We start from the raw sequence: 27,376 nt of genomic DNA on the forward strand, positions 1-27,376 counted from the left end.
AGAAAAATTATTAAGTGATTGTGTATACATACATATATATATATATATATATATATATATATATATATATATATATCCCCGTTATGTTACTGGATGCTGGTATCCGAAACAGAAAGCAGCCTCAGATATTTTTTGATAGTTCCAGATTTCTGGTACTACAAAGTCTCAACCATAATGATGACCCTTCATGGTAAATTCAAACTTGCCCTCAAAAGCAGTTTCAGCCTGAATGGTCCAGATTAGGGCTTCAACGCTGTAACTTCACATTGCCTCTCTATCTGGTGACACTCCAATTTAGGAAATGTCTTCTATTCTGTTTCTACAATTCACTTCATTGATGGAAAGTTATACATTAAAAACCTACTGCTCCTCCCGTCTAAACAAAATCACAAACTTGAAATAAACAGGTTAGCCATTTGGATTTTAAATATTTGAAAGCTTAAACTACCTCTCAAAGCCGTACAGCTATTTAAACCTCTAAATATAGTAATGAGCAATAAACACACACAGTTTGATACTTAATAACCCATATGTACTCTCTATTAAAGTGATTGCATCATAATGAGTTGCTTCATAGCAGGGGAAACTTGTCTAAATCTGTCATTGGCATTTCAGATTAAAGTCAGAGTTTTACATAAAAATGACACTGGAGATTAGAAATTCTTTGGGTATGTTATGTTGTGGAAAATATTGTCATTAAATAATCTTCACTCATTCTGAGTTGCAGAGAGTTGGTCAAGAGGATGTACTGCTTTTGGCTGAGCAGACTTCACACAGGCAAATAATGGGCAATCTGCCCAGAGCCCAGGAGCCTGAGAGGCAGACCTAATTTTGAAGAATCTAACAAAGGCTGCTGACACTCAATCTATGTAAGCAGAGTACAGATTTCAGCAGACAATTCTCTGCATTGATTTTATACAACTTTACACGCTCATAGAAATAGGCTCTTTTCAGGCTAAGATATGTTCTTTTGGATGAGAGAGTATTCATTCTGTCTAAAGCGTACCTAATAAACAGGTTCATGGGAAAAGAGGGGGTCATCCCCTGACCATCAGTTAATAGACGAACTCAGGGTGAAGAATACCAACCCTATTCACTTTGGAAGAAGCTCGGCTTTTCTCCAAAAAAGTATAAAAGAGTAGCCTCTGCTAAAAGCAGGTCATCGCGTGTGCTCTCCCCTCTTGCCTCTCTTTGAGCCTCTCTGATACAGAGATTCTCTGTAGTGTCCCTGGTCCTGTGTTCTGGAGCATAGTTTGCTCTACTCCACTCCCAGCAGAAAAGCATAACATGTACTACCATTGCCCGTGTAATAGTGGGTTGGATTAAATGGGAAACTTCTGAGCTGTTTCAGCCAAGGAAGATATTTGATGATTTTACATGAGAAGGATCAAAGTCTCTTTGTTTCTCCCCGGAAAGCAACTGTTGTCAGTTCAAGGCCTTCTAGAAAGTTCTTGGAAAAGGTGCACTTGGGGATTCTTACTGAGTATCCCTTTCGTGCCAGACATTCTACAAACACCTATGGAGATGCAAAGAGAAATAACACATGGTCTTAGCTTTCAAAATCATAACCTAAAGGACACACTTCCACAAATAGCTACACAAAAATGGGCAGAGGAGAAAGTTAAGCCAGCTTTTCACTAAAGTCAACGGACTATTTGAACTTCACCCAAGATTCTTTCATCTTCTGATCTTGAAACTCTCCAGCAAGAATCTTAAACTATAATTCCAAATTAAACAGAACATTCCAAATAAAGTATGTATATTTAGGACAAATATTAGGCTGCATCTTATTTGAGCATGTCCTTGTTAGAGACCTCAATTTTCATAAAAGACTGTCAGTGCTTTCTTCAACTTAGCTAGTCATTAAAGTGTACTAGTTCTTGGCACTGATTCACTGACACAGAACAGCTGCTCTCCAGGCACTGGCAGGGGAATATAACCACGGCTCACTGCAGCAAAATCAAGTAAAACTTGGTAAGAGAAAAAATAAATGCACGAGGGAATTTGCATTAGTGTAAACTCATTTAAATGACAGAACTCTCCTTCTATTTCCTATTAGAAACACATGCTCCATGGAAGCCAAGAACAGGAATATAATCCAGCCTCAGAAAGGGATTCAGACTTTTGTCTCAGGCATGCTATTCTCTGTATACTTGATTCATGGCTCCCTCTATCCACAGACCAACTTCTGCTATTTGGGTTCTTAAGGCTGACTAATCATGACTAACCATGAGTTTAGGATCAGCATCCAGAAAAAAGGTACATGCTCACTCACTCGCTGTAAACGTGTGTGTGTGTGTGTACGCACATGCGCATGTTTCTAATACCAGGGAGAAGGGACTATGTATGATTGCTCAAGAGATAGCCTGACTCATATTGAACTGATAAATTATGGGCAAGGAATAGGATCTAGGGTAAAGATTAGGGTGGATTATCTCGGTTCAATCTCTGACCCCCGATCTAGCCAAGAGGTCAGGACCGTTTTTGCAAAACTGCCTTGTGGGCTCTTATGTGAATCATGGAGAAGAGAAAGCAACCAAAATGTGTGGAAGAGTGGGAAATGGGGGGCAACACATTAGTGCCCACCATCAAGGCATACGCTGTGAGGATATTGAGGACCCTGTTTACTAGCTCATGCAGGCATACAAGAAACAAGTCAACATCTCAGTATATTTTTGTTTTATGAGTCCTGGGGTATGTGTGACAAATCATGTTGCTCTCTATACATTTACTACTGGAAATCCAGAAATGCTAAGTATACTTTTAAATATCCTTTATATATCATCCTTTTACCTTGATTCACCTTAACATTTTTTACACATGTTATTTGGCCTATGATCCCTCACTTATTTTAAATCTTTTTTTCTCGAGGTTTTTCTGTGCATTTCAAGCTGCCCCTTATATTTTATTTAAGTGATCATAGCATAAAAAAATTAAAGTTTAGAAAAAATTCTTCATATTCATGGCTATATCTACGATGAAGTAATTTTTTTAAATGGAGAATCTATATGGTTTTGTTAATACAAAAATGCAGACATTTTCTTGGGGCTTGTTCAGCAAGTTTCAAGTTATTTTTCTGTTTTGGCAGTCCTAGAAATCCCTCTCCTTCCTCTGCATTTTCTTAGGCTCTGTTGTAATTATTGCTTCCTGGTCCCACAAGCCCCTTCAAGCTTCCTTCCAAAAGTAAAGATAAAAAAAATTCTCATGTGGTTAAAAATTTCAAAACATACCCAAAAGATAACAAAATGAAGAGTAATGCTATGTTTCAAGCAGCTTTCAAGTGTCAAGAAAAGAATGCCTGCCTGTGTTTCACTCCACAGGGAGACAGGCATAGACGTGACCCTCCTCTAAAGTACATACTATATATAAAACTCTTTCAGAAACTACTTTACCCCACCCTATACCAACTTACTGTTGAAACACAAACCATTCAAGTAAGTTTTCAGCACAGCCTGGATAGCCAGATTAAAAAGTCATCTCTCTGGAAGTGCTGCCTGTTATCAGAGGCACTGCAGATAACTTGTGCTCCTTAGCTCTCAAAAAAGAAAGGGTTTCCATCTTTAGCTCAAACAAGTTGCAGAGGCCCAGCTCTTTGGCATCTCTGTTGGGTCATAGCCTCGCAGCTTGGCATTCTGGCTTGTCATGGTCAGGTGCCACTTTACTAGAAACATCCTAGCACAATAGGTCAAAACATTTGCTTTCTCCTAAACATCAACTTATGTTTGACCTATTAGAGCCTATTTTTAAAATGCTAAAATAGTAATACATTGAGTTAAACTAATAGAAAAGCAAGTTCTCTCTTGAAACTATTTCAATGACACTCAATTTCCCTCTTTTCAGAAATCTATGGTGATGATGCTTCAGATTGCTAGCTGGAGTGCCAGGAGTTTTTTAATAAAGTAAAGGCGACTGACATCTGACAGTGACTCAGTGCTGGCATTTTAAATATTAATCATCTTCCTCCCCCACCCCATTCTCTCTATAAACATGTATTAAGAACCTATCATGCAATGAGCATTGGCGTTACAAAGGTTAATGAGACATATTTTCCTTGTCCTTGAGCCATTAAGAGTCTAGAGCAGTAGACAGAAATGTAAAGAATTAAGTTCTGACTAAATGTCTAAGAGGAAAAACTGAAGCAGTAACAAAATGTTCTGCTCTTAGGGTATATTAATAAGGCAAGGAAACCAACGTGTGATAACATCTTAAAGAGAAATTGTCCTTTGAGATGAACTTGAAGATGGGAGATTAGAGCTTTGTTAAGTAAAGAAAGGGGTGTCACAGCAGGTGCCTAGGCATGACCTGTGAAAAGGTAGAAGGTTGAAAATGAATCAAATACTAAATTTTTTTTTTACTTTAAAAAATTGTAATAGTAATAAAATATCAAATATTTGTTAAAATTGACTTGGATCTAATGTAACAAGATGAAAAAGTCTATGATACTCAAATGAATGAATAAATAAAATGAATAAACAGCATTATGTGTAATATGATCCATTTGTGAGTAAAGAAGACATTTGTGTGCATGCCTATACACATATGTAAATATACAGATAAAGGAAAGAATACACCTCAAAATGGTAAGAGCATTTATCTCATGAATGGAATAGAACCTTTTACAATGAAAATGGATTAGTCTATAATACTAAATCAAAAATTTTTGTTTTTAAAATTAAAAATGAAAGTAAATGCTCATAGCAAAAACTACAGACAATATGGAAGTTCATAAGAATAAAATAACTAATATTCTCACCACTTACAAAGAATCACTACTAATTTTTTAATATTAATAAGCTTCCAAATATAAAGCTTTGCATATACATTGCATTTATATTTCTTATAAAAATTGTACCACACACATATACCTGTATACAACCCTATATTTATCACTTCTACACTGTGCATATTTCTATATCAATCGATTTTATAGCTGAACTACAATGTATTTAAATTTTCCTCCTTTTAGGTCTCTTTTTTTTTTTTTGTCTTATAAACAATGATACAGCACCCATGTACTTCTGACAACAGCCTTGAATAGTTGTACAATCATTTCCTTCTTTGAAAGTGACCTGTCTTCCATAATTTTTTGTAAAATGGTTTACTTTTACCTTAGTCCTTAACCACATAAGAACAGCTGATTTTTACCCATCTTTTGTTTGGGGCTCCAGGTGAAACTTGAGTTCACTTGTCCGTAAAATATGTTCAATTCTGTTTTGTCTTCTGAAATATACATCCCCTCAAAAAATTCTGATTCAGAGTCACTGAAATAGATGTCAATTTACACAGACTCTGTTTTTAAGACATTACGTTTCATACTTAGCTTAGGCTATTTGAGTTTCCCTTTTCAATTGTTATAAAATAACCATAATTACAGGAAAATACTTCAGAGCTCAATTCCTTGGTGACTATAGATAATTGGCTGTCTATTATGCATGATAAATATAAATATATAGGTAAAAAAAAGATAGTTCTGAATAAGCAATGAGAAATATAGATGGAGGTTTAGAAGCATAAGAAGAAATACATGTCCTTTTTCATATATTGAGCTTTGTACATTCGAACAGATACAACATTGATCAGATAAACTCTAGGTCATTTCTGACTCTATATTCTACCATTCTAAGATCAATACGTTTGTCTTTCAATGTTTTTAAAAGACACATCCTGGGATATGCTTGTCTAGTTATGTTAGATAGCCAGATCTTGATAAATTTATCTGTGTGCAAGCATTAATGCTTCATTTAGCAGAAATGACAGGAAACAAAGTTTGTCAACTAAGCTATCAAGCAACATTTTCAAGTCACTACTCTTAATATCTTTAGGTGCAAATATATTTTTGAGGTTTGTTACAAATTTTCAGTTGAGCTATTTGCCTCTCTACTGTCTGACACCAAATTAATGTGACAAAATCTATTAGCTGAACTGCAAATATGCTAAAATCTTAGAAGAATTTGTCTGATTTTCCAAAACTTGCTTTTTCTAGTTCCTTTCTTGATTTCTGTCACTTCCCTGCTGTCACTAGGTTTTGCTTGTAAATCTGCTTCCTTGGTTTATATAATAACCTGGGTAATGACACTAAGGTCCTCTGAGTTAAAATACCTGAGCTTAGATATCATCATTTGCTGCTCAGGTATTCCTTTCATTATCTCTTGCTTTATTCCATATTCTAAATTCTGATGTTACTGGCCAAAAGGAGTGAGATTTTAGAGTGTTCTTTGGTCTCCTCTGGAAAATATGTATTACAGGATCTCCAACAGTCACCATCATTAATCATTTTATAATGGTATTATAAAAGCAAAGCTGTTATAGATACAGTTATAAGTAATTTCACTGCATACTATGAAAAATGTAGGACAGAAAGAGAATTGCTAGAACCCTTGCTGCTTTACCAACACAAGAACATACCCAGCAAGTTTCCTCTTTTTTATTGTATCATTTTTTTTCTTTCTACTTGGTCATTCCCTTGCATATACAAACATTCTGTTATTTCTCTCGTTATAAAAATATTTTTTTAATCCCACTATTTCCATCACCACTCTCCCATTTCTTAGTCTCTCTTTGGTGTAAAATGCTTCAAAAATTAACTATACTCAATTTCTTTGATTCCTTTTGCTTCATTCTCCCATTCTTCGATCTAGCTTTTGCCTTCTACCTCCCCACTAAAACTGCTCCTTGTAAAGTTGACCAATGATCTCCATGGTGCTAACTCCAATACTCAATCTGGAAGGCTGCAGGACCCAGCTTCTGTTCCTTTTTTCTGTTAGTACTCACTCCACTAGAGTTGTCATTTATTCTCTTGGTCTTAAATACACTTTCTATGAGGGTGACTCCTATGTTTACATCTTTTGTCCAGCTATATCTCCAAATTCCAGAATTATATAGCCAACTGCCTACTCAACACATCCTCCTAAAAATCTAACTGGCATCTCAAGCATTACATATCCCAAACTGAGCTTCCACTTATTCCTCCAAACCTACTTTGTCCAGCCCTCATCTCGGTCTATGGCAATACCAACCATCAAGGTGCAGAGGCCAAAAACCTTAGAGTCATCCTTGGCCTCCACACTCCACAGCCAATCTATCAGTGAGGTATCTTTGTATTATTGTTGTTCTGTTATCAAAATATAGCCAGAAAACACGCAAGCGATAGAAAATAAAATGATAGACTAAACTAATTTTGAAAAGAATGATAAAGGTATTAAAACCTGAGGAAGACTGGTCTCTAGAGAAAACCTAAATTACCAACAGCAGGATTAACTGGTACAGATCCTTCAGACATTAAATAATATTAGACAATTAAATAAAATGGACAAATTCTTTGAAAAACAAACCTTACCAACACTAACAAGAGTTAATGAAAAACTTAGCAAAAATCTTTCCACAGAGAAATCTTTCAGTACAGTTGTCTTAACTAATGAATACTTACAGTTGAGTTAGAAAACATCAATCCCATACATACTATTACAATAGGAGAGAAAGTAGTAACATTTCCCACTTTTTGAGGCTAGCATAATTCTGAATCTCATATCTTAAAGACAGTACAAAAAAAGGAAATAAACGAATTTCTTTCATAACATAAATTAAAGGTCCAAACCAAAATTTTAGAAAATTTAATCTAATCACTGCTTTCTTTCAGTTTTGTATTACTGTTCTAGCCAATGCTATTAGTCAAGAAAAACAGTTATGAAAAGTGGAAAGACACAGATGAACACACCATAATTCACAGACAACATGATTGTGTTTATTAAAAAAAACTAGTAAAAATAAATTTTGCAGATACTTGATAAAAAGCTCAATATAAAAAGTGTTTCTATATACCAAAAAAATGAGATATTTATATTCTATTTATAATAATATAAAAAATGTTGAATATCTAGGAAAAATTTTTTTAAAAAGGTAAGTTTTACACATTAAAAATTACATAATTGCATCATTCAATATTGTAAAGATGCCATTTTTTCCCATATAAGTCTTTAAGTTCAATGCAATTTCAATCAAAATGCAAAAAATTTTTTCTGTGGAAATTTACAGGCTACCTATAAAATTCGTTTTATAATGTACTATTTAAAATTATATTTAAAACAAATGTGATAGTTAAAACTATACAGAGATAATAAAACATAGGACAATATTTTTATGACCTAAAAATTTAATAGACAAAAAATTTCTTAAGCAGGGCATAAAAAAGCACTAACTATAATTCGACTTATTTAAAGAATTTTTTCATCGAAGCATTATTTATAATAGCTGAGACATGGGAACAACATAAGTGTCCATTGATGGATAAATACATGAATAAAATATTGTATCTATATACAATAGAATATTATTCATCCATAAAAAAGAAGAAAATCCTGCTTTGTGCCAACATAGACAATCCCGGAGGTCAATATGCTAAGTGAAATAAGTTAGAGAAAGACCAATGCTGTATGATTTCAAATATGAAATCGAAAAATCAAACTCATAGAAACAGTAAGTAGATTGGCGGATGCCAATCTATTAGAGAGAGAGTAGATTGGTAGAATTGTTGTGGTGAATGGGTGAAGGCAGTCAAAGGATATAAATTTCCAGTTACAAGATGAATAAGTTCTGGGGGTCTAATGTACAGCGTGGTGGCTATACTTAATAATACTATAGTTAACTTGAAAGTTGATAAGAAAGTAGGTCTTAAAATGTTCTCCCACACAAAAAGTGATAACTATATAAGGTGGTAGATGTGTTAACTAACTTTATTATAATCATTTCATAATACATACATATACCAAATAATTATGTTGTATATCTTAAACTTATACAATGTTACATGTCAATTTTATATCAATAAAGCTGGAAGAAAAAATCTGGCAGAATCTGCCATTCAGGAGGCACTTGATAAAAAAAAAAAAATTAAGAACTTGTGTTAAAATCACAGCATTAAAACAGTGAAAAAATAAGTCGCAGACTAGGGGATATTTGCAATAAATATACAGAACAATGGACTCATTAGTTTTCTATTGCTAATATAACAAATTAACAAAAAGCTAGTAGCTTAAGCAACGCAAAGTATCTTACAGTTCTGTAGGTCACATACATAACTCCTTACTGGGCTAAAACTCAGGTGGCAGCAAGGCTGTGTTTCTCTCTGGAGACTCTAAGGGAGGATTCATTTTCTTGGGTTGTTGGTAAAATCCAGTTGCTTGTAGTTGTAAGATCAAAGTCCCCATTTCCTTGCTGGCTGTCAGCTGAGAGCTATTCTCAGTTTAAGGCTTGGCTAATGCCCTCCTATCTTCAAAGTCAGCAAAAGTGGATCAAATCTCTCTCATGTCATATCTCTCTGACCCTCCCTTCTGCCTTCCTCTTCCACTTTGAAAGATTCATGATTATCCTGGATTATCCTGCTGGGTCCAAATTAATCTCTCCATCTCAAAGCCCTTAACTTTAATCACATCTACAAAGTCTCTTTTGTCATGGGAGATAACATATTCATTCACAGGTGCCAAGGATTCGAATGCAGACATTTTTGGAGGCCATTAACCTGCCTACCACAGATTCATAAATAGAATATAAAAGTAATTTCTATAAATCAACATGGGAAAGAAATCAATTGGAAAAAATGGACAAAAGGACTTGAACAGGTACTTCACAAAAGAGGACATCTAAATGGCTATTAAACTTATGAAAGTTTCTTAAATCCTAGCCAACAAAGAAATGACAGTTAAAATCACAATGTAATTCCACTCCACATGTATCTGAATGACTAAAATATGAAATAAAGACAGTTCCAAGTATTGGTGAGGATATGGAATAATTAGAATTAAAATCTGGTTGATAGACATGTAAATTAATATGATCACTTTGGCAACCTTAAGCAGTATCTACTAAATTTGAACATAAGCACACTTTGTGACCCAGTAATTCCACTTCTAAGTGCATGTTAAATAAAAAATGCTTAATGCATGCAATGGAATGTTCATAGAAGCACTATTTATAATAGTCAAGAAGTGGCAAAAAATATTTATCAGTAGGAGAATGAATAATGTGCGACATAATCATATAATACTAGTCAGTAATAAAAATGTAGGAACCACAACTACAATTCACAAATACTAAGCAAAATATGCCATATATACAAGAGTACATAATTTATGATTTTACCATAAAGCTAATCTTTGGTGTTAAAAATCTGGTTAGCGACTTTCCTTGGTGAAAAGTAGTAATTGGGAGGTGGAAGAAGATAAGGATTAGTACTAGTACTACTAAAGATAAGTACAGGTAATACTGTTTCTTGATCTGAATAGTGATTACAGTGGTGAGTTTACTTCGTGAAAATTCAGTGATTTGTGTACTTATGGCTTATGCATGCTCTGTATGTGTTATACATCAAAAAAAGAATTATATCACCTCTTTGCTTGAAATCCTTTAATGGTTCCCCGTTTTTTTTCATAGTAAAACCCCAAATCCCTACAATGAATTCACGACCTGCATCATCTGCCCTCCATTACCTTTTTTCAGCTCAGCTCATCTCTTACTACATTCTTTGCTCACTCTGCTCCAGCCCTACTGGCCTCTTTGTTGTTTCTAATGTCAGTTCCTCTCCCACCTAAGAGCTTTAGTATCTGTTTGGTATTCTTGAAATGTTCAGCCCATTTATTTATCTATCTCCCTAACATCCTTCACATCTTTGTTCATAACTCACTCTCTAAGACCCGCCCTGTACACTTCTACCCTCAACACAAACCTCAGACGTCCTGATGTTGCTTACACTGCTCTACTTTTTTTCCTATAGCACTATTATCTTCTAACATACTATATATTTTACTTGTTATGCCTTTTGCTCAGTGTCTCTCTACTCCATGTAAGTTTTTCATTTCCATGAAAGCAGGGATCTTGTATCCCAAGGACATGTGAATGAATGAGTTGAATGAAGTGAATGCATTAATCAAACAGCTCAATCTGATATGTGTTTCTCTATTTAATGCATAGTAGAGCACTCAGAGATATATGATAGGATTTACCTCCAATGATTTTTCCACAGCTAACTGTTTACCAAAGTAAACACTGTAGTTTCTATAGTGCAGTAACAAATGACTTAGCCAACAATTAGGTATATATGTATAAGAATAACGGTCTTTCTCACTTGCAAGAAAGGATTTACATAGCTATCTTTAGAAGAGCCTACTTATAAGGTTGGCCCTTGCTTAATATCTGGGAACTTGGATTTCAGGAGTGTTCCTTATCTGGTAATGGTGATTTTTGTCTCTAGACCGCAAACAAAGTGGTTTATGCTAAATGCTTGCTTTGCTTTGGGAAGTCTGAAATTTTGATACAGCAGAGGGTGTCTATAAACAATCCCCAGTTAACACCCCAGGCCTTAAGTCTCTAGTGAGCTTCCCTGACAGATACTTTACAAGTGTTGTCACACTCTGATGCTGGAGGAATTAAGCATATCTTGTGTGACTCCAATGGGAGAGGACTCTGAAGCTTGTGCATAGTTTCCTCTATGCTTTGTCCTACATGCCTTTTCCCATTGCCAATTTTGCCTTACACCCTTTTGCTATAATGAATCTTAGCCATAAGTATGATTATATTGAGTCCTATGAGTCTCCCTTGCTGATCACCAAATTTGAGGGGGGTCTCGAATGGCCTGACATGCTCGTCATAAGCAAATGAGGGAGTAGGAAATTTGTAGCACATTCTTATTTTACAGTCTTGGAAAACAAATGTCTAATTTGGGAAGGAAGGCAGATATTCTGATACATGGACTCATACATTAGGGAGATTCTACAACATCTAGGACAGACCTTAGCCATTGAGAATGTAAAGAATAAAAACAGTATGAATGTCCTGGTCCCAAATACCTCCAAAAATAAAAAAAAAAGAAATGATCTGTATGCAGAGAAATAGATAATATCTGAGCTGCTTGTAATCATTGATACTAGGTGCACAGAGAGTCAGGAATATGCCATGCACAGGGAAGTGAGTCTTTGAAGGATCAGAGAGGCAACATAGTGTATAGACCAGAAGGGAGAGCAGCTGTCCATCGATGGCTGATTGTGGCCATGCAGGAAGTGAAGCCCACTACTGCCAGGACTTTGAATTTTCAAGTCAGAAAAGCATATTTTAAGTAAAGCCTTTCTACGTTTAAATCTTGGCAACAAACTAAAAGTTTCTAAAGTAGCCCAACAAAACACATTCAATGGGCCACTGGTTCGGAATCTGCCATATCTGACATAAAAATTAATGAATCTATGTATTGAATTCGTATCTTAATCCTTCAGCAAAATGAGAAATGTACAGCAAATCTCAATATAAAAGTACTACAATGATCCGGGATCGTCAGACAAAATAATCTTAGCTCTTGCATAGCAGTGTTTTGCTTTCGGGTAACACAATTAGAAAAATGCATGGAACAGCCCAAAGCATCAAAGCTGACATCATTAGAGTAGTTACCAAAGTGTTTATTATTTTATTCCCAAGAACGGCAGCCTTTGACACAAATGCCAAATGAAAATGTCTATATATTTTTAGTACGAGACACAAATGTACAAGTGGCTAGCTAGGTCCTCAGCAAAAGAGCTGACCTCTTCTCATTCATCAAACCCACCATCACTCTCAGGATGAACAGTTCCAAAATAATCAGTTGGCTAAAGATCTGGCCTCATAAGTATTATGAGAATGTGCTCACCCATTTTGAAGTTGTCAGGAGTTTTAACTATAGATTTAAAACAATCATTTTTCCCCCTTCTCTTACCATTTGCTTTTTTTCTGTTATTGATTTGCCATCCAGATCAATTCAAGAAAAACAGGCCTTTGTAGAAATGTTTATTATCTTTTCAGTGGGTTCCTATTGGAAGTTTAAATTTTCTAAATTGGACTGTTGGTCAAAGTATGATCTCACAATCTCATCCATTTTGAATGTGATGTGATTCTAAATGGACCATATATATGTGTCCAGAAAAAGCTGAGTTAGAGATAGAAAAGCAACATAATCAGAAGTAAAAATGCTCATGTCATTATCCCAAATACACATGTTGATGATAACTATTCTAGGCAGTTTATTTTGCTCTCCCTCCTTGTTTTCAAGGTTATAACCCAATGACAGACCTCTCCTTACTAAAAATAAACCATTTGTCTTTCAGAAATTAACTGAGTATGTCTCAGTTTTCTGTGAGGCCATTACTTCTCAGCATAAAATCTCTAACAGTAGATTTCTTCAGAAGTGCTGGAGAAAATAGCATTTTAAAATTATATTTTGTACCATAATTTGTAATAAAGCAAGTATCTTCTGTTCTTGAATTAGCATATGTATTATGAGTAATTTTAAAATGCTATTATCTCATTCTATTAAGTTTCTTTTAAAATATGTACTTTTTCATAATTTTGATAGGGCTCAGAATAAAGTTTTAGGAAATTAAAATCAAAGAATTTTTGATCATTATTTTAGGAGAAAAAATGTTGGCATCAGTATTTTTTGTTTTGTTTGAGTAGGATATCAATTCATTTGGAGATAAAGATGAAGCTTTTGAGCTAGGGTCAAGTTGACCGGGCCTTAGGAGGCTACAGTTTAATTTCAGGATTTTCACATCCACATTCATCATAGAAGTAATTGGAAGAGGTAATGCTCTGAGTTAGGGGCACCAGAAAAGACTTTGTCCAGAGATTCATCCTATCACATACTGCCCCCATTGTTTCTGCCAGAAATCCGACAAGTTGGTAATTCATGGCTTTATTGTACATTTTCCTCTGTGGCCCTATTTTAAAACATGAATATCTCTGGAAGAGTAACAAATCAAGTGTCTCACGCCTTTATATAAACAGTGCTATCAGATTAATTTTCTCCTCAAAATAGACTCTAAGAGTATCCCTGTCCTGTGGCTTTGAGAAGGGAAAGTTGGTTGGGGGTGGGGGGGGGAGGGGTTTTGAGATGACTGAAAACAAACTTTAGCTGTTTTACACATTCATCATGTTTGTAACAGTAGATGTCTTTCTTAGACAATGATTATTTCTTAAATTTTCATTTGAATTACCTTAATAAAATTTTACTAATAAAATGATGCATTTTTACTAATTTGTTCTGTAAATAACTTTTTATACCTTTTGAGTATAGAAGTGGTAAAAATTTCTTCCTAGGTTAACAGGCCCTATCTGATACAATACAACCTGTTTAATGCTTAAAAGGAAAGCAGATTTATTCTAAACTATGAAGAGTTCAAGTAGAGATTAGTGGAGAAAACAATGGCATCAAATACAGCTGACTCAAGTTCTAGTTTTGGCTCAATTTCCAGCTCTAGAATTTTGTGGACATTCACTTTTTCTCTCTGGGAGAATTTAGTCCTAATTGTTTAAATATATATTCAAATGTCTCTTTCTGGAAAATACAAATGAGTATTTATATAGGACATAATTTAATCTGTATAATTTACAATGGAACTGGAAAAGGTTTATCTTTACTTCTGGGGATTCCAGATGTGAGCTTTGACCTTTGGCCAAGATAAATGCAATGGGATTTATAACTTGCAGTTTAAAGTCCCAAACTCTCCCCAATCCCCCCAGGGCATTTGTTTAATGATGGTTTTTACCTGCTATATCTTAGCCAGCCTAGTTTGACCACGTGACCAGAGAGACATAAATATCCCAACTAGGAATTTCTGCCTTGAAGGCTCCCAAAGCCAAGATTTCTCACATAGACTTTAGTGATTTAATTCAGAGACAAAGTATGTCCTTGGGTGAATAAGAACCCAGCAAAGCTTGCTTTTGGATGTCTTTCAGATTCCCAGTGCTTGCCTGTGCTTTTATTTACTGTACTGCATTATTTGCCTTTAAATAAACACCTCATATGAGTATGCTCTATTTGGTTTAGTGTCCTTTCAAAAACAACTGAACTTGTAGAATCTTTCCAATATCTAAAGCACAGACTCCGGTAATCTTTCAACATCAATGAACATGTATATATAGTCCACTGAAATCAGCCTACATAATTCCTCTGACTTGGGGGTGATTTTATACAAGACTCTGTCATTAAATTATACTCTGCTCGAGGACCTGAATAGACATTTCTCCAAAGAGGACATACAGATGGTCAACAGACATATGAAAAGATGCAGGATCACTAACCATTAGGGAAATGCAAATCAAAACCACTATGAGCTATCACCTCACACCTGTCAGAATGGCTAACATCAATAAATCAACAAACAAGCATTAGTGAGGATGTGGAGAAAAGGGACCCCTTATGCACTGTTGGTGGGATTGTAAGTGGTGCAGCCACTATGGAAAACAGCATGGAGGTTTCTCAAAAAATTAAACATAGAACTACCATATGACCCAACAATTCCACTTCTGGGTATTTATCCAAAGAAATCCAAAACACTAATTCAAGAAGTCATGCATCCCTATGTTCTGTAGCACTATTTACAATAGCCAAAACAACCTAAGTGCCCATCAATAGACGATTAGATAAAGAAAAGGTGGTACATATATACAATACTACTCAGCCATAAAAAAGGATGAAATCTTTCCATTTGCAACAATATGGATGGGGAATTATGTTAAGTGAAATAAGTCAGATGGAGAAAGACAAATATCATATACTTTCACTTATATGCAGACTCCAAAACAAAATAAATAAAGAAAATTGGATTAAACTTAGATACAGAAAACATCTGAATAGTTGCCAGATGGGAGCAGGGTGGAGGGCATGAGTGTAAAAGGGGAAAAGATTAAGATGTACAAATTGCCAATTATAAAAACAGTCATGGGGATATAAAGCACAGCAAAGGGAGCATAATCAATAATACTATAATAACCATGTATAGTGTCAGATAGGTACTAGATTTATTGGGTGATCACTTCATAAGTTGTATGAATGTTTAATCACTATGTTGTACATCCAAAATTAATAATATTGTATGTCAACAGTAATTGAAAAAAGTAAAAATAAATATTAAAAAAATTATACTCTGCCCTTTTTTGGTTCTCAAATGATTATTTTGCAAAAACCTTCCCTACATTAAAAATATATAGTTATTTTCTTTTCTGAATCCTACACATTGTATACAATCCCAATAATATTGATAGAGATATTTATATAGCATACTTAAAATATCCTTGGCAGATAAATCTCCAAAATTCTGATAGATTTAATATTTTGCTGATTAAAAATGTTAGACATGTGGGAAATGACTGCCACAGAGTGGAAGAGAGACATGAAAGTAAAGCTCCTGACAGTTAAGTGTGTAAGAATTTGAGGGCTTAGCAAAAGCAATGAGCAAAGAATGTATTTGCTGCAGATTAAGTACAAAACTGAGAGAAAACAGGTTGTTCCTAGAATATCAAATGCAAACAAAAGGTCAAAAAACATGCTCTTGGCCAGCGTGGATCCATTAGGAGGGCCTATCTAGAATTTCTTCCTTTCTTTAGCATGTTAGGGTCTGGTGATCTGTTTCAGTGGGAAGTGTCTGTTCCACCCAGATTAGCAGCTCCTACCAGATTCTTCCAGATAGTGCCTAGTGACCCACTGTACCAGTGGCAAGACTGTTTTTTGGCTGTAAATTGCATGCAGTGGAAAGGAGTTTAATTTTCCAGAAAAGAAAAGATGAGAGTCAACATCTTCTCTTTGGAAAAGAGAACAATGCAGTGATTATGAGACATTTAAGGCAAAAGTACCAGTTGAACTTTAAAGTTAACTCTGGGGCATCTAGGAAGAATGAACAATCACCCTTGGGAAAAAGCAAAACTCTGCCTTAATGATTTTTTTTAGAAAGAGGGATTTTCCTTGCACTGGTTTTCCATCACTGTTCTGCTCCCCCTCTCTTCACAAAGCCTCAGCCAAGAATCATGTTTTTCTGACATTAATGACAACTCCACGTGTATGGAAATTTGAGGAAGGATAATTCTCTCACTGCTATTCTCCATTTTTACCCATTTAAATATTTACATATACCAAGAGAACTAGAATTCAGAGAGTTTGTTTATCCATAGTATTTAACAGCCTTTTTAACGGTCTTAATCATAAAAGCTTTGTGTCATTGTAATGTTTCCTCGTAATAACTATTTACCACCCATCATCAGTCTTAGTGCCTCAGATAAAACAAAACTGTGATGTCACTGATCTGAATCCTTGCCTGGCTATAGAGAGTCCTTGAATAACACCGGTTGAATAAAAGATGAAATGCTTAATGACATATTATCACATTGTACTAGATCTTCTCATTATCTATTTTAGTTTTATATTTTAGGATTTAAAAACACTGGCACCAAATTAGGGTTATAGAAGGAAACCAGCAGGATCTACTCTAAAATTTTCAACTTGAGAATACTTACTGAACTATTCTTACCTATTTACTAAAAACTATAACTTTGCCTGTGCAGAATACAGTTTCTCAATCCAAGTCATGTCCATCCCAATTACTTGACTCAAACACTAGACATTTTACCCCAAAACTAATGAGTAATATCAGCGTTGGGCTACGTCTTGGAAAGTTTCTTGGCAGGTCCAGACTCTAGAGATGAATTACTGAGTGCTTCAGAGATTCTAAGAACCATAAAAGGACCAGGCTATATGACTTATTTCTTGAGCCTTAGCTGCTTAGGCACAAAGAAATTACTCAAGTTAATAATGCCCTGCATTCTGTCTGCTTATGGAGGCCCATTTCCCCCACTTCATTCTCACTAACCTTGTTTCACAGGGGCCAGATCTTCTATGATTCTCTGCCTCACTTTTCCAGAATGCCTCAATGAGCTTGATGCTTCCATTATTTCTTCCCTATACTCCTACTCCTATACTTTACCCAGTAACCCCTTCTCCCAGATATGGCCAGCAGCCCTGGACATCTACTTCAGTCCGGAACTGGTTTGAATTTGCCATGCTCTCATAAAAACTTGATATAAAATTTTACTGCATTCCTTGAATTAAAATTCCAATTCCCATTACTATCTTTCTTGTGCTTCCCTTTACTACTCAACTCAGCTCCTTCCTTCCCAGCAAGATACCTAGCTCGTGACAAGCTGTATGTATTTCAAACCCTCTTGTTAGTTTACACCACACACCCAATCACCCTTGCACTAAAGTTCTCTGACTTCAACTGCTAATTCCTTGCCATCGTCTGCTTTTGCAACCACAAGCAGCAGGTATTTCAAAGGGTTTTTGAGGCCAGCCTTTATGGTCTGTCATTTTCTACCACTGTACCACCCCTCCTTTCATTCACGGAACTCTGCCATGCCTGATGAAAGGTTTTGTAGAGCTCACACTTGAAAAGCACTGTTATGTGCCAGAACTAGTCATCTTTTTCTAGCAAACTAGTTTTTAGGGCATATAAAGCAACTAAAATGATCTGTGCATTTCTGATCCATGCCTTACTATGTCTTCTCTATGCTACAGGATCAATACTATTCTGTTTGATCACCCCTCGCTCACCTCTAGCCCTCCTTCACTTTGGTCATCTCCATTTACATCTGCACTGGCCCAACCTGCTATTTCATCTTCTGCAACATGCCCACATCCATACAAAATTTGGAAACAGGCATTTGGAACAGGAACAGGTATGGGAAATGGGTCACCCATCACTGAAATAGACTAAGCAGAAAAAGTTAGCTGAAAACGTAGGCGTGCTAATGGCAAATCACCAATTTGTTATTTATGGGCATGTCTGAGGGTATCCTGTAGATTATGAAAATAAAGGTGTACCGCTACATAAATTAGAGCTGTGATGTAAATTAGCTAATGATTTATAACCCCAAAGGAACTCGAAGGAAATATAATAAAGTCATTTAGATATACTGAATATATTTAAAAATAAAAAGAAAACATCAAACAAAACAAATTTGAAAACATACTGTCTGACTTGGAGAATTATATGCATACAAGTATGCATGCAAGGGGGGGTGTTAAAACAATCACGTCATTACAAATAGCAACACATCATTTTAGGTAAGGGCAAATAAGGTTTACTACTGTAATAGAATGTGTTCTCCAATGTAAATGACAAAAGAAAATAATAAATCATTAGTAAAAACGTAGGCTAGTTCTTTTATTCCCTCTTACTGCACATTTTCTATTCCGCCATGTAAAAACACTGTAGCAAATTTGGGAGAGGAGAGTCTACTTGCATTCATCTTTCCCCAAGAGTAGGGAAAAAGTTTCAGTAACTGTTTCAAAGAGGAAGTTGATCTGCATGTGAAGTTCAAGTTAGAGATGTGACCTCAGCTTAAAGTTCATAAAAGAAAAGCTAATCTTCCGAAGTTTATCACTTTACCAAAAAGGAAATGATGTTCACAATGCCACACACACAAATATAAATAAGAGTCAATCACTTCAGTTCTTCTTAATAGAAACTCTAGCAAATGTAAGCTTTTTCTATACTTTTCTAAACAGACATTTGCAGGGTTAATGCAAAGCTATTTCTCCATCTGGTTGAACTGTGAAAAAAATATTCATTGTAATGTCTCTTTACAAAATGTGCTTTCAATTCTTTCTTCCCTGTTACCTAATGAAGTAGTTTTGGTTAATAATAGGCAGAACCTTGGCTTACTGTCTCAAAATCATTCTTCTGATAAGAATTCATTGAACTGGAACTGTGTTTATTTTTATGCATGCATACATTATCCCAAAATGGATATGCAAAATGTAGTAATTATTTTTCTTGATAAACATGAATTAGAGAGCATTCAGCCACTTGTCTTTTTGATTCATGAATACTTATCAGGTATCTTCTAGAAGGATACTCCAGAAAAGACTTAAATACTATCACTACTAGTATGGTGCCCAATCCCTAGGAACCAGAGGAAAGAATGCAAACATTCTCACATTTAAAAGAGATTCATATTTACAGCAAGAGAATTAAGAAGACCAAAAATTTTTTTTTTAATCTCAAACTTATAAATAAAATTTCACCTCTCATTCTTTGCTAAGTTATATCAGAAATGAGTTGTATTTGATAAAAGATGTGTAGTCACAAGCCTGGTGCACATGCCTGTCTGGGCATAAGTACAGTCCTTGAAAATATAAGCGCTCACCAGGTGGAAGATATTTTTCTCAATCTTTATTAACCTACTTTATATTACGTGTATGTCTGCACCATTCTGCACAATGCCTAACTCCTCTCCTCCACCTTGCAAAACATCATTTCCACAAATCACATCCTTTTATAGCTAAATAAAACAACTCTAACCCCAAATGAACTCAGAAAGAAGCTAGCCCCTGAAAGCAAAGGAGAAAACTAACCTAATAACACATATTTATGTCAACTGAGTTACAATAATCTTACCCTACCATCTGACACCTTTAAAATTCTTGGCCCAAGACACATTTTCATATTGCTTTTGTTTCAGCTGAATTCTAGAATGCAAACATGCTTTTAATGAGAGAGAATCTCCAGACCTACAGGACAAGACTGTGCTTATAACTCAGACTAAAGTCTTATAATACTGTTTAAAATTAGCCACTAAAAGTTGTATTTTCAAATAGCAGAGGAAATAAGAAGCTTGGTCCACGTATTACAAAAAATAGAATTCAACAACTTCCCATGACTTGAGCACTCAAGGAAACTATTTCAATGTCAAAATGGATACATGCACTTTAAAATCAAAAGAGCTAGTTTATTTGTAGTTATTTGTAATACATAATTATTGGTTGTTAGATTCTAAACATCCCAGAGGTCTGAAGTTCTGACCTGACATCATGTTGCTTATGGATTCTCTATAATCAATAGAGTAGGTTGAACTAAAGAGTATGAATTCTGGTACTAAAAATGTTTCCATGAGCCGACAGCAATGAGAAAATGGTAGAAAGGCATTAGAACTGAAGCAGCAAATCATCTTGTCAGGGAATTATCCTGGGATCTTAGCAAACTAGATAAATGAGTATCATTCTCTACATATCTCTGCTCCACAAATACCTTGAGTAGTTTTAGCATCTACTCAAAATGGGTCACCTGGGACCTTATTAGAAATGCAGAATCTCAGGCCACATTGCAGACCTACTGAATCAAATTCTGCATCTTAACAAGTCACTTGGGTCATCTAAAAGCATAATAAAGTTTGAGAAGCACAATTTCAGAGTATATTCGAAAATTCTGACACTTGTTAATGCAGAGCAATGATGCAGCACAATGATTACCTTAGGCAAACCACCTTTTCAAGAAAGAGGGAATAGAAACAGCTCGGAGAGATAACACAGGTTTTCCTTCAATATATTGGGTAAAAGACTCATTGTCCTTATTTCCCCTCAGTGATGATTCTAAAATTTCTGTATAGAGGAGGGATTAAATAGTTTATCTAGAAGCATGTGTTTTTCTGTAAGACTGAGAAAACATCTAAGATCCATACAAAAAGTGAAGAAGTGGATTGGTATACTCACCTGGAATGTTCTTCTAGCTTGTAAATATTAGCAACTATTTTTTGCCATTTCTAGGAATTTATCTCTGATTTTTTGTCATCAATTTGTGTACAAGTATGCTCAAGAGAGGGAAAGCAATATCCATAATTTCAGTCAGACACTATATTCACAACACATTCCATCTGAAAATTTGAATAGCAGTTGAGGAGATTCCTAACTGTTCTTGATCTACTCTAGGCATTTTCAGTTGTTGTTCTAAATATGCATTTTCAACTTTTGGCAATGGCAGAGTTAAGTAAAAGGACTTGAAATGCATTCAGCTACCCATTCATTCACTTACAAATGTTTATGAAATATCTACTATACTTTAGGCTGTGTAGAGGTGCTAAGTGCTAGGTGCACAATAATGAAAAAGACATAACTCTTCCCCCTCAGTACATGGTCAGTGGAGCTGACATACAAACCAATAATTTCACTGAGATATTTAAGTGCACAGAACACAAGAAACTAAAGTATATCAAAAGAACCTTCATACAAGTGTTCAGAGAGGAAGAAACTGATGACCTGTGACTTTGACTTCACTACTATATGTATTTCATTAAATTCCACTAGCCTTTTTGTGTCATAATTATTCAAATCTGGCTTACAACTATCTCAGTGTATGCTTTTGGAACTATTCCATTATTGAGGACTATAAAAAATAGCCACACTTTAGTAATAGTAATTGTTACTAGCCATGCCTAGGACAGAATACCTTGTAAACAAAACACACAACTCCAAATAAGTGACATTCTCACAAAATTTGTCACCTTGGGTAGTTTACAGTTGTTCAATCTATGACTTCTAAAATACTGAAATTTTATATTTATAACAATTTTATATTTTAAATTTTATATTTATAACAAACAGTGATTGGCTGTTAATGATATTTACAAATAAAATCTTAAAAATATAACTTTTAATTGCAAAGCACAATGTTTGATTATGACTATGTAGTAAAAGGTAATTGAATCAATTGTAAATCAGGGAATAAATTGAAAGAAAGCATACATAACCCTTCGAAAAGCTGGTTTTATGTATAACACAGAAGAATAAACTATCACTGGGCTACAGCAACTCTCAGCCTCCAACCTCATCTGAGATCAAAGATGTTTTTATATCTGCTGATAAAATGAATCGACATCCTCCTAGGTGGAAATATGTTCTTGCAGAGTCACATGTTGGTTTATATAACAAATTATAATTAGGTAGATAAGTAGAGATTTCAGCACGCTTCTTGGTCTTTCTAAAATAATTGTGTAAGTGAAACTTCCTTTGTAATGAATGTTTCATTGAACGTACTCCTAGAAGAGCACCTCTACCTTTATGATGTGCAGATTTGGCCATTCTGTTGGGATTCAGGTGATGGTGTACTGTAATTGCAGACAATGTGAATACATACACGTGCACATGTATATATATGGGTATCTGGAGACTTTTATCTTAGATTGCAATTTTAGAAATGGTATTGAGATTTTATTTGTCACAGTGCTTAAAATATTTTGGAAGATTCTTTTCTAAGTTACCTCTTAATCATCTTAAATGAAGCAAATCATTTTTCCTTCTCTGGGTAAATTTGATTTTTAAAATAGTAAGAGCCATTCAGATTCCAATCTGGTGAATTACATATATAATCATGAAGATATTTTTAAACGAAATCAGGCCATGGGAAAAAATGTGATTATAAAAATACTGATTTTTTATAATGCTTACAAATCAATTTCAAGGCCATTATCAAGTTCAAAAAATGATGGTAATAATGGAATAAACATAGTCTCCAAAGGCCACCACTAGGTATTATGCATACCAAGACATGATTTATTCCTTCTACCTTGTATTATGTAAGTAATATGATAGTAAACAGAGAAATTGGTTTATCTGATAGTATTCTCCTATAGATTGAGTTTGTTAAGAGTTATAAATTAAATTTATATTTCTAGTTCCTAAGGAAGTTGCAAGTACAGAGTTGGTAACTCAATAAATGTGAAATAGGTGAATGAGTGATTAAAATGAGTAATCTGGCAGAACTGATTTAATATAGTGGAGTACATCATGCATGAATATAACTAAACTTCCATACTAGTTTGATCTAAAATTCTGTATCTATGTAATTTTTGTGGGAAATCCCATAACTGCCATAAAATAACTAAAAGGCAATGAATAACAAACTTTTTCTAGAAATCACTCTAGCAAATTATTCTTTAAAATGTGAAAGATTAAAAACAACATATTCAAATATTTATTTTACCCTTCATACAAAGAAACTATATTAACCTAAGAATAGATACCCTGCCCAGATATTTCACTCCTACCATCCACCCCCACCAAACACACACACACACACACACACTGCATTCTGGGTTCTTGTACAACGGAACAATTTTTCACAAGGTATACTTGAATCTTCAAGAATTGCAGCTAATATATTTTCAAGAAATTATCCATTACTTTAAATTATAACTTTGTGGGTTTATAGAGGAAATGTCATTTTACATGCAGAAATGTGTACTGAATAATATGTATATAATTTATATACTCAGAGGAGACACGTGTGTATGGTAAAAACGAGAAGTTGTATAGAGACAGTTAAGAGGGAAATAAAGTGGAGAGAAAATGTCCCCAGAACTGAAAGTTAAACAGCTAAGAATGTGTTACTGGAAACAAACAAAAAAACAACAGTAGATTTTACTTTTACTGAAAATGTTGCACATTGAGGAAAAACACATAATAAGATCTTATGGAAATTTTATAATCTGTAAAATGTTAGGGCCCAAAAGTCTCTAGTTAAAGCTGTGTGTCTCATCCCAAGCTTTTTTGCACAAGGCAGGGAATGGACTGTCATACCTGAGTGGTTTTAACAAAGTATATATCCAATGTCAATAAGTCTTATTCTAAAGGAACAAATATCAAATTTGATTCATTTCATCCTGACAAACTGCTTCCAGCAAACAAACATGAAATCTTCTATTTCATAGGCTTTGAAATAGTTTAATAGACTTTATAAGTAACAGATTTAAGAAATGTAAATACCATTTGACCCTAAATTTTTTTAAAAAGATGCACGTAGCGGCAATATAAGGAAATCTGTCCCAAGAGTTTCTGTTTCCCCAAAGCAAAAGGCCTGCCCTGATAGATATAAATGTAATTAAGGGAAATTTAGCAAAGGCTATAATTTATGACCAAAAAAAACCCAAAAAAGTCGAAAGACTTCCTTTAACACAATATAAGACTCTAGAATCCTGAAGCAAGAGAATAGAGTCAAGGACACACCAAAACTTGATACTACTCCTTCAAAGAAAATGTCACATTAGGGCAATGGGAAAAAAATTTAAGTGTTTAGTTACACCAAGATAAATAAGAGTTTTACCACCTAGAGATATCTTTCTTCCAAACCTAAAAATTCCAGAGGGAGATATAAGATCAGCAGATATCATGAGAAAGGAATTGCTCTAATCTTTTCTCTGAGGCTTCAGTGAGAAGGAGCTCAGACTTACAAGCGCTCAACCTGAAAAAAATTGGATGGCAACCCAATTTCAAATCACTTAAACTGCCATCTATCCATAGAAAGCCAAAGCTGAATAGGATAGAGAACTATCTTATATGTGTATTAGCTCCAGTTTACTGTGGTAGGAATTGAGTGTTTAAAAAATATATATCACACAGGCTGAGCACCAAACTGTAATTTAGAGAGTCCCAAATAAAATGGAGGCTATCTTAAAGATATTTGAGAAAATGCTTACAATTATTACAATTACACTCTGCCAAACCATCTCAGACAACTTGCTATCAAGTCTCAAATACAATTAGAGGTCCCAATGGTATTGAGATATTAACAATTTAGGAAGGTCTGCCAAGGGTAACACAGTATAAGGTTATATTTTTTAAAAGTGATATTTATAATGTTTTGAGGGCTCTAAACATTTTTATGTTCCTAATAAAAACCCAAAGGATCCCTTCGCTAGCTATATTTTCAAGGTTTAAAAGCAATTTTATTTATTTATTTTTTTGGGTCTTGAAAAATTGGATAGTGACCCAAAGCTTAAAAATAGATCTAAAATTCTACTGTTTCAAAATCTGGTTCAAGTTGCCTTCATCTCTTACTAGTAATACTGAAATAGCCTAGTCGTCTTCAAACATGTTTGCTCACATAGTCCTTTAAAGAAATTTAAGTCAACAACTGCAAAATTCATTATGAGTTTAAATTGCTGCAGAGGATGATTTTTTATTTTATATATCTCATGGAATTTAAAGGTCATACTGTTTTAATTCATCTTCCAATTAAAAACACATACAAATAAGTACCAACAGGTAGAAATATTAAATGTTTTCTTTTGCTAATTAAACATGTGTTTTTCCATTCTATTACTCACATGAAATTTTATATAATATACACACAATTATGTATATATTTAAAAGTTAGAGCTGTGCTATACTATGTATTAACCAACAGCCATTAGCCACATGTGGCTACTGCACACTTGAAATATGGCTAGTCCAAACTGAGATGTGCCGTAAGGTAAAATGCATAATATATTTCAAAGTCAATATGAAAATCGAGTATAAACTACCTCATTATTAATTTTTCTACTGATGACATGATGTCAAAATAATATACTGGGTGATGTCAAAAGCATGGTGACATGAGGGGTCCCTTTGATCTCTCCCTTTGAAGTTACAACAAGTTGAACAGTCATAATCCAACAAAGGATTCCCTGCCCAGTACACAAATGCTACTGAGAAATCTACACATGGAAACATCTGAAGGTGGGCAAACAGCAGCAAACAGGGGTGGAGGGAAGGGAGAAAAGCAGAGGTGGGTCCGGGGACACAGCCTAGATCTCACTCTCAGGAAAGGGGAGGAATCAGGATGCAAGTACACTCTCTGTAGCCCCATGCACTCCTGCCTGAGTGATCAGCTTGTAATATGGCTGAACCTAGCCATGGGGCAGAGACTCAACACAGAAGTGCAACAGCTGTGTTCTAGCAGTTACCATTGCCAGGCAGAAAACAAAGCCACAGAGCCTGGTCACTCCCTCCCTGACCATCCTCCCAGAGCTCGCCTCCCCCCATCCTCCCTCTCAGAGATTGTCACCCTCCATCCTCCCAGAGCTAGCAGGGGCCCCAGAAGAAGCTGTAGCAGTGTCTGGTTACATAGCAGAATATCTACAGCTTTGAGAGCAGATGCATACAGCTGCTAATCTCAATGACAGAGGTGGAGGTACCAATGCAAGGCAGCTAAGATCTGATAATTGCCATTATTAGGAAGAGAACAAAGCCATAAACATACCAGCTGCCTCTCCAAGCCCACCCACCCCTACTCATGAGCTGATATGAGGGGGTGCACCTGCGACTGGCTGCTGGGGCAGCACCAGGATTTTGGAAATCTCAGAACCCCATCACCCACCGCGTTCTCCCATGGGTTGACGGAGGTGACTTGATCACAGAAGACAGACCCACCTCCCCAGGAAAACAAGGCATTTTCTGCTGCCTAGCAGAGACCCAAGAAGTCTGAGCAATGCAAGAGAAAATAAAACACTTGCATTTCAGCACCACCTACTGGAAAACAGAAGAAAACCTTATGAACCAGCTAAAGAAGCATCACCTTTACTTAAAAAAAAAAAAGAAAAAAAAAAAGAAAAAGAAAAAAAGAAAGAAAGAAAAAGAAAAAAAGCAAAAAAACACGACTCATTCCCATAAATGCTTAGGCAGAGAAATAATCCATTGAATATCATGAACAGCTAAGGTAACAAAGCAGCTCAAATAAATAAATAAAAATCTCCAGAAAATACAGACATGAAAATATGTGATATAATGAGAATTCTAAATTACAGTTCTGAAAAAAACTCAACAAGATACAAGAAAACTCAGGCAGTTTAATAAACTCAGAAATAAAAATCAATGACCAAAAGGAATACTAAGTAGAAATGCTGGAGCTCAAGAACTAAATTTTTTTTTTTAAAAAAAGGAAGAATAAAATAGCGAGTATAGGAAATAGAGCTGACCAGAGGAAGGAAAGAATTAGTG

This window comes from Rousettus aegyptiacus, unplaced genomic scaffold (genome assembly GCF_014176215.1).
Source record: "Rousettus aegyptiacus isolate mRouAeg1 unplaced genomic scaffold, mRouAeg1.p scaffold_m13_p_1, whole genome shotgun sequence".
Taxonomy (NCBI): domain Eukaryota; kingdom Metazoa; phylum Chordata; class Mammalia; order Chiroptera; family Pteropodidae; genus Rousettus; species Rousettus aegyptiacus.